This window comes from Nomascus leucogenys, chromosome 19 (assembly GCF_006542625.1).
Source record: "Nomascus leucogenys isolate Asia chromosome 19, Asia_NLE_v1, whole genome shotgun sequence".
In the NCBI taxonomy this organism is placed as follows: Eukaryota; Metazoa; Chordata; class Mammalia; order Primates; family Hylobatidae; genus Nomascus; species Nomascus leucogenys.
The window spans coordinates 51326266-51336033 of record NC_044399.1 but is presented as its reverse complement, the minus strand read 5'-3'; the positions used below and the strand labels follow the sequence as shown (position 1 = coordinate 51336033).

At 35.7% G+C, this 9768-nt stretch overlaps 1 non-coding gene across 1 annotated transcript; it reads left to right on the top strand.

Moving 5' to 3' along the window:
• The first annotated feature begins 1343 nt into the window (after positions 1 to 1343).
• LOC115831696 lies at positions 1344 to 1447 on the top strand. The gene has a single exon (XR_004027201.1). It is a non-coding gene; the product is annotated as a U6 spliceosomal RNA (small nuclear RNA).
• The last annotated feature ends 8321 nt before the right edge of the window (positions 1448 to 9768 follow it).

Below are 9768 nucleotides of genomic sequence, written 5' to 3'. Positions count from 1 at the left end.
TTTTTAAGATATTGGTTCTTACTGTGTTGCCCAGACTAGACTCAAACTCCTGAGTCAAGCAATCCTCTTGCCTTAGCCTCCCAAGCAGCTGGGCCAACAGCTATGTGCCACTGCACCTAGCTATGTATTTTTTAAAAAGGTAATTTAAAACAAAATGTTACTGTAATTCAACTCTATCAACCACACTTGGAATAAAAAAATTTTCTTTCCTAAGGCACTTCCCTAATGCATTTCTACAAAAATTCATAATATCTCAGATCCTGTTAAAATATTTTCAACAATTGTTACTATTGATCAACAACTTTTTTATACTGACAAAAATTGTATGTATTTATGGTGTACCACATGATATTTTGCTATATCTGTCAAATCATTGTGGAATGGCTAAATTAAGCTACTTTATACATACATTACCTCACATCCTTTTTTTTTTTGGTAGTGAGAAATTTAAAATGTACTCAATAATTTGCAAGTATATAGTAGATTGTTGTTAACTATAGTCATCGTGCTATACAATAGAATGCTTAAACTTATCTCTTCCATCTGAGATTTTGTATCCTTTGACTAACATCTTGCTAGACCAATCCCCTAGCTTCTGGAAACCACCATTTTGCTTCTGTGGGTTCAACTTTTTTGGATTCCATATATAAGTGATATTATGTGGTATTTGTCTTTCTGTTCCTGACATTTCTCTCAACGTAGGTTTTCCAGGTTCATTTATGTTGTCATCAGGAGCAGGATTTCCTTCTTTTTTATGGCTGAAGGGTTTTCCATTGTGTGTATACAGTACATTTTCTTTATTCATTCACCCAACATTTACCACGCTGAGAGAAGAAAGCAACTCCTCTGTTAAATGAATGGAATCCTCTAAAAACTTCAATACACATACATGAACTTTCGGAAGAATTCTCATTAAATTGAGAAAAACAGAAGGATGCCCTCTTTCACAGTGTCTACCCAGCATCATCTTCAGGATCTAGCCAATACAATAAATCAGAAAGGAAAAGTTATATATAGTTAATAAATAGCCTAAACATGCATTTTACAGAAAATATAATTTTTATTCCAAGAGTCAGTTGTGGTAAAGCAAAGTTACAAGAATTCTATAAGGATCCAGGATCAAAACACAACAATTTTCACATACGTGTCAGCTATTAGGTTGGTGCAAAAGTAATTGTGAAAGTAACTTGGCAAAAACCATAATGACTTTTGCACCAATCTAATACAATCAACAGTTGTGGGAAGAATTTTAACTTTTCACTCTATGTTTGTACTGTTTTAGTGTTTATGTGCATGTATGTTGAGATTATATGTAGGTATTACTCATGTAAAAAATTATTTTGGTGCTTGCTTCAGCAGCATATATACTAAAATTGGAATAATATAGAGATTAGCATGGCCCTTGTGCAAGGATGACATTCAAATTCTTGAAGCGCTCCATATTTTTCCCATGAGATAATCATCTTCAGGGTCCTGGAGGCCCTCGAGGTGGGCTGGGTGGTGGAATGAGAGGCCCTCCCAGTGGAGGCATGGTGCAGAAACAAGGATTTGGAGTGGGAAGGGGGATTACTCCACGGCAGTCAATCTTCATGGATCTTCAGGCAGCCATACAAACCCTAGTTCCTACAGAATGGTGAATTTCTTCAACCAGACATCGTGGAGTATGGCCCCAGTCTGTTAACTGCTTAACTTTGTATATTTTAAAAAAAATCAACCTGGCTGCTGTGTGGAGAACAAATATAAGGAGAAAAAATGAAGGCAAAGGGATTTTAGACGGCTGGTTTAGAAGCCTATGAATTGTACTAAAGTGAAGGAAGACATGAAGATAGAGACAAGTGGGTGTGTTTTACTTTAAAATTAGAATTGACATATTTTACTTACATGAGTGGTAAGCATGAATGAGTTATTAAGGATAACTCACATATTAAAAGGGAAACCACAGCATGGATGTTAAGGTTATCAGGTAGGCACGACCCTGAATACAGAGTTGTGATGCACTGAGGAGAAAACTAGGAATGCACTAAATATTTTGGAGTAGTTGACACACAGAGAGAAGGCAGAGCACAGTCGGAGGGATGAGAAATAGACATGAGGAAAACCATCTCTTCTTTTGTGATATGGATGAACGAGGGAAGCATGGCTACAGATGTGTCATGTTCAACAGTGTACCCATTCTATGTGGGTACCCATAGAAGCCATACACATTAGAAACAAAGATGTTAACTGGTTAGAAGTACAGGTTTTGGAGGCAGAAGTGTCTGCTACCAGTATCAACATTGCTGCTTAATATCTGGGTTAGTGACTTGGGGCAACTTATTTAATCTCTCTAAGCATTTGTTTCTTCATCTTTATTGAGAATAATAATGCCAGTAGTATGTCCCTCATTATAAGCTCGTGAAGATCACTAAATATATCACATGAACACGACAAATTATGGTCACTGATACATAGGTAATACTCAGTGAAAGTTTTCTATGACTATTAGAGTTCTGTATGTTATTATTATGCAAGAAATCCACAAATGGTTATTAGTGTCCATTAAACCATACATTATGAAACATAAGAAAACTATATCGTATGTTTAACATTGCGCTTGGTCCCATTGAGAAAGTATAATAATAAATAATACTAATTTAATAGTAGTAAATTAGATTTGAATGAATTGGAAAAGTAGAATAGTGCTGAGTAATTCAGGCTTAAAAACTTCCTATTCCATGATAACTCATTAAGTTAAAGACAACATATAAAATATTTACACACCTATTCCCAGGTGAGAGGCTGATCATTTTATTAAAAATTTTAAGATTTTCTGGATAATACATGAATGATGAGGAATTTCTATTTGGATATAAATTTGGTTTCTTTTTATAATAAAATTTCAATATATTCTGTTGTCTTTTTTGTCTTAGCTAAATGGATTACTTCTTTTTTATTCTTTTTTATTTTGAGACGGAGTCTTACTCTGTCTTACTTCTATTTATAATTCCTCTAGAAATCAGTGAACTTTCTCTAGAGAAATGAAAGGTCAAGTAGATGATATAGAGAAACAACTCTTTTACCTTTAAATAGGAAATGTAAACTGATAGGAGTCACTGTATTCCAGTCTTCTGGTCTGGAATAACAGTAACTAAATTCATTTGGTTTGTTACACATAAAGAAAGGAACAACTAGTACTGCTTTAGGTACTATAATATGTTTATCCACTTCATAATAGTTTGACATACACATCTTCTTGATCCAAGTTCAGATATTTGAATAACCCCTTTTTAATTTGGTGTTTCATAAGGAATGCTTCATAGGAATGTTTCCTAGGGAATGAAATTTTTATTCATTTACAAATTCATTCAATTCACCTATTTGTATTCTGAACAACTGATTTTGTAAACTGAGTTCCATTTTATCCATATCCAAATTCCATTAGTTTTGGCACAGTGTTAAGTGTTCATGCTCCTATATTCTTAGTTAGTAAGTGGATCTGACAGTTTAACAATAACCAATATTCTGTTCTGCACGTTCATTCTCTTGCCATGTTATGCTCTTGCTTTTGCAAGACTGTCTTATATTCTTGTGATTCCTGGTCTGTCACGAGCATTTTGCAGTTGAGGAAGTTATTTCCCCAAGGAGTTTCAAATGAGGATCTCTGTCTTTTAACTTCAAACATTACAAAAAACCTACGTCAAAATTTTGGTTCATTTCATGTAGGAATTGGACTGTATTATTTAGTGCTCTTCTCTTTTAATGTTTAAATTATTACCAAAGTAATTTTAACCATTTGATCTCTTTTGTGATTTTTTTTCATTTTAGGTAAAATTATTTATTAATATCGTTATTTCTTAAGTAATGAGTTATAATGTTCAAACTGCTTTAGATTTAAGTGGAAAGAGTTAAGTTCATTTTCTGTATGTTTTTCTGACTTAAAGCAAACATTTTACTTGGCATAGTTAATCTGACCCCCTCTAAATAAAAGAAAGCCTCATCGAAAATACGTTTATTAGATATCATATTTTTAAAGAGTAAGACTGCCTTGGAGACAGGATCTCTGGGCTTGAACTTTACCTCTTTTTGTAATACCCTAAATTTTTCATAGTAATTATTTTTCTCAAAGCTTCAAACCAAATTACTTAAGAAAAAATATATTACTAAAATAATTATAATATTATGAATATTGTCCAGGAAAGCAAAATGTATAGAGTATCGTCCTATTTTTTCTGCTGTTATTTAGTCATATGTCCCTGCCAAAAATCAATCTCTGGGAAGGAAGTTTTCTCATCTCTAAAGGTTTTGAATAGATGGCTTCTAAAATTACCTTCAGATCCAAAAGCCTCTGATTATTTATTCAAGAAAATTGCTTGCTAGGTACAGGAAAATCACCTATTTTTTTAAAAAAGATTTAGGAATGAGAATTATAGTCTTTCTTATAATCAACATTCTACTTTACATACAGTATTATCAATTATTTCTAAATTATTTAAAATTTTTATATCTTTCCTAATATATCTATTCCAATTGAATATTTTTTGGATCACTTGTATGATTCTATGTTATTTTACCCACTGTCAGTTAGTATAAATTATAGATAAAAGCAGGGTGTGTTATAATATGTATGAGGCATTTAATTTCCCAGTGTGGCTTTCTTGAGATTTTTTTATATTAGGAAATTAAGTGAGCTACACAAAGTGAAATAATTTTTAGAGCACAGATTATTTACATTAAATATCACAGTGTAAAACATATCATTACTTGTCATTATTACAGTGAGCACAAAATGCTTCCAATATACCAATGATCAGTTGGATGCAAACTTGAATTTTACCTGAAGAATCTCACAGGAATGGACCTTCACCTCACTAAGCTACTCTTTTTCCTTAAGCCAACTGTTCAAATAGTGAAATTATTATTACCCAATATGTCATTATGAATACTATTTTATGATATAGCTCCAACATCAATTGCTTCCTTCCTAAACCAACTCTTACTCTGCATTTCTTTAGGGCAATGTAATTTCTATCTGGGATGCTAGTTATTTATATACAGACTGAGAATAAATAATCCCCTACCTTCGCTACTTGCAGAGGGTTGGGGGCGAACCAGTCCTTTTATGAGTCTAGTGGGATGTTTCCAGGGGAGGCTTAAAGTAAACAAAATGGTTACTGAAACTCGCTGACATAAAGTTACCTCAAGAACCAAAGAGTAGCTACACACCGAAGAATAGAAAGCACTGAGGGTAAAATGAGAGAAGCAGGATTTCAAATGGCCCCAGGAGGGTAAATGGCTTGAAACCAGAGAAAAACTAAAAGATCACAAGTTTGAAAGAGCCTGAAAAAAAGTAGGGAGTGAGAGAGAACAAGAACCAGTCTGGAAGCAGAGTAAATGCATCTTCTTCAGGCCATTCCTCATAACAAATTGAATTAAATGCTCTTACTAACATTACTCAGAAAGTTCTAGTTTTAAGGCACAGACTGAGAATGAAAATTAGAGCTCTTTAAGCAACATTACATATTTGCCTACCAATCTTTACATTTGAATACCTGAGCTTGGCATATAATGTAATGAAGGACAATAAGTAAATAGAGAAAAATGGAAGGATGAACGGGGATAAAACATACAGAAAGCAATACTTTAAAAGGCAAAGAGAGAACTAAGAAGAAACAGTGAATGTAGCTAAGACTGAAGGGTCTCTAATCTTGTAGATACAAGCAAAACATCAAAGTAAATATTTTGTGCAATATATTTTTACAGTTTAATTACAATCCCATTAATTGTTCTATTCCTTAACTTCTACTGTAGTTTACAGGTAGCCTAATGAAAATTGAATAATTTAATCCTCTCTTACCCCATAACTTGATCCCATGCTTTTTTGTCCAGCCACTAGCTGATAGTAAACATGGGAAATAGATGGGAAATAGATATAGAAACTTATTTTATTATTTTTTCAGTTGTATCAAGTCTCTAGCAGTATGAAGTTGTAGCTGTGTAATTCTTTGACTGCTTTAGATTACACTCATAAATCCAAGATAAGCATTTGTGATACATGTAATTCTGCACAGACATTTTGTCAAAAGACAAAGTTTACTAGGCAAAAATCTGGAACAATTTTTAAAAATTGTGTTTTGAATGAGATAATATGATTAGATGAGTGGTAATTAGAAGTCAGATAACCTGGTATAATTTTGAATCAAAAATTTCCACTTTTTAAACTTTGATTTTAAAAAAGTGTTTATTGGTTATCTCATCTATAAAATTATCCGTAAAACTGGAATACTAGCATTTGTTTGGATACTTCAGAATGTCATTTTTAAGAACCTATGAGTAAGGTTCTTAATAAAATGGAAAAGCATTATGAACTACTTAAAATGTTACACAAATTAAGATCAAATACTTAACTATTATTGACATGTCACAGATATTTCAAAGAAACTCTAGTAGATTTAAGGATGCATATTTATTTTAAATCAAGTTAAATTTATTTGTTCCTCATTATTGTTAATGGATTAACAAACATTCAATACTCATTTTTGGACCAGGCACGGTGGCTCACGCCTGTAATCTCAGCACTTTGGGAGGCTGAGACGGGCGGATCTCAAGGTCAGGAGATCGAGACCATCCTGGCTAACATGGTGAAACCCCATCTCTACTAAAATTATGAAAAATTAGCTGGGCATGGTGGCGAGCACCTGTAGTCCTAGCTACTCGGGAGGCTGAGGCAGGAGAATGGCGTGAACCTGGGAGGCGGAGCTTGCAGTGAACCGAGATTGCACCACTGCACTCCAGCCTGGGGGACAGAGTTAGACTCCATCTCAAAAACAAAAAAAAATACTCATTTTTCTAGTGAATAGTTGTTTTAATATACAGAAACTTGCATCTATACAAGTCATTCAAACACTTATATCATTATATATTCCCTTCAGTTATGTTCTGAATATTAAATGTAGCCCTAGATAAAATGTACAACAGAAAGTCTATCACAAATTTATGATTTTATTATTAATATTTTTCTACAAGTTTATAGGGTGCAAGAAAAATTTTAAGTGGTGGTAGGTCATGAATAGACATTTCTTTTAAAAAAGGCAAACAAATGGCCAACAGGTGTATGAAAAAATGCTCAACACCACTAATCATTAGAGAAATGCAAATAAAAACCACAATGAGATCATTGTCTTACCCAGCCAGAATGGCTATTACTAAAAAGTTAATGACATTCTCTTGGATGGGCTACGCAACTTATTTTGGCATATACCTAATATTAAAAAATGAAGCCTAAGCTTACTGTCAGAGTGATTATTTCAGTTTTCTTTTAAAAATACTTATCTAAGCTTGTATATGTAAGTTACAAAAAAGATAAAACATCATCATTGATATTTAAAATCTCAGATAAATATTTTTTCTTGTTTTTCTTGTTATTTTTGTTGCTAGCTCCTCTCTCCACCTCTACGTATTCACTTGAAATAGCCTAGGTCAATAGCTACGGAATTTTTTTTTTCATACCCCAGTGGTACCTGGAACCCCAGCGAGACAGAACACTCCTGGAAAGGGGGCTGAAGCCAGGGAGCCAAGTGTGTGGTCTTGCGCAGCAGGTCCCACTTCCACAGAGCCCAGCAACCTAAGAACCACTGGCTTGAAATTCTCACTGCCAGCACAGCAGTCTGAAGTCGACTTGGGATGCTTGAGCTTGGCAGGGAGAGGAGCGTCCACCATTACTGGGGCTTAAGTAGGCGGTTTTCCCCTGAAAATGCTAAGGAGGCCAGGAAGTTCAGACTGGGCAGAACTCACCACAACTCAGCAAAGTGGCTGTGGCCAGAATGCCTCTCTAGACTCCTCTTCACTGGGCAGGGCATCTCTGAAAAGAAGGTATCAGCCCCAGTTAGGGGCTTATAGATAAAACTCCCATCTCCCTGGGACAGAGAACCTGGGGGAAGGGTTGACTGGGGGCACAGCTTCAGCAGACTTAAATATTCCTGCCTGCTGGCTCTGAAGAGAGCAGCAAATCATGACAAGGAGAATTCTCCCAGCACAGCACTGGAGCTCTGCTAAGGCACAGACTGCCTCCTCAAGTGGGTCCCTGACCCCCGTGCCTCCTGACTGGAAGAGATCTCCCAGCAGGGGTCGACAGACACCTTATACTGGAGAGGTCTGGCTAGCATCAGGCCAGTGCCCCTCTGGGATGAGGTTTCCAGAGGAAGGAGCAGGCAGCAATCATTTCTGTTCTGCAAGATCTGCTGGTGATACCTAGGCAAACAGGGTCTAGAGTGCACCTCCAGCAAACTGCAGCAGACCTGCAGAGGAGAGGCCTGACTGTTAGAAGAAAAATTAACAGAAAGAAAGCAATAACATCAACATTAACAAAAAAGGACAGTCACCCAAAACCCCATCCAAAGGTCATCAGCCTCAAAGATCAAAGGTAGATAAATCCATGAAGATGAGGAAAAAACAGCGCAAAAATGCTGAAAATTCCAAAAACCAGAATACCTCTTCTCCTCCAAATGATCACAACTTCTCTCTAGCAAAGGAAGAAAACTGGATGGAGAATGAGTTTGACGAATTGACAGATGTAGGATTCAGAAGGTGGGTAATAACAAACTCCTCTGAACTAAAGGAACATGTTCTAACCCAATGCAAGGAAGCTCAGAACCTTGATAAAAGGTTACAGGAACTGCTAACTAGAATAACTAGTTTAGAGAAGAACATAAATGACTGGATGGAGCTGAAAAACACAATACGAGAACTTCGTAAAGCATACACAAGTATAAACAGCCAAATCAATCAAGCAGAAGACAGGAAATCAGAGATTGAAGATCCACTTACTGAAATAAGGCATGAAGACAAGATTAGAGAAAAAAGAATAAAAGAGAATGAACAAAGCCTCAAAGAAACATGGGACCATGTGAAAAGACCAAACCTACAATTCATTGGTTTACCTGAAAGTAATGGGGAGAATGGAACCAGGCTGGAAAGCACACTTCACGATTTTATTGAGGAGAACGTCCCCAACCTAGCAAGACAGGCCAACATTCAAATTCAGATAATACAGAGAAAACCACTAAGATTCTCCTTGGGAAGAGCAACCCAAAGACACATAATCATCACATTCTCCAAGGTGGAAATGAAGGAAAAAAATGTTAAGGGTGGCCAGAGATAAAGGTCAGGTTAACTACAAAGAGAAGCCCATTAGACTAATATTGGATCTCTCTGCAGAAACCCTACAAGCCAGAAGACAGTGAGGGCCAATATTCAACATTCTTAAAGAAAAGAATGTTCAACCCCAAATTTCATATCCTGCGAAACTAAGCTTCGTAAGCAAAGGAGAAATAAAATCCTTTACAGACAAGCAAATGCTGAGGGATTTTTGTCACTACCAGGCCTCTCTTACAAGAGCTCCTGAAGGAAACACTAATTATGGAAAGCAAAAACCGGTACCAGCCACTGCAAAAACACACCAAAATATAAAGACCAATGACACTAAGAAGAAACTGCATCAACCAGTGTGCAAAATAACCAGCTAGCATCATAATGACAGGATCAAATTCACACATAACAATACTAACCCTAAATGTAAATGGGCTGAATGCCCCAATTAAAAGACACGGACTGGCAAATTTGATAAAGAGTCGAGACCCATCTTATATGCAAAGGCACACATGGGCACAAAATAAAGGGATGGAGGAATGTTTACCAAGCAAATGGAAAGCAAAACAAAAAAAAAAAAAAAAAAAAAGCAGGGGTTGAAATCCTAGTCTCTGATAAAACAGACTTTAAATCGACAAACATCAT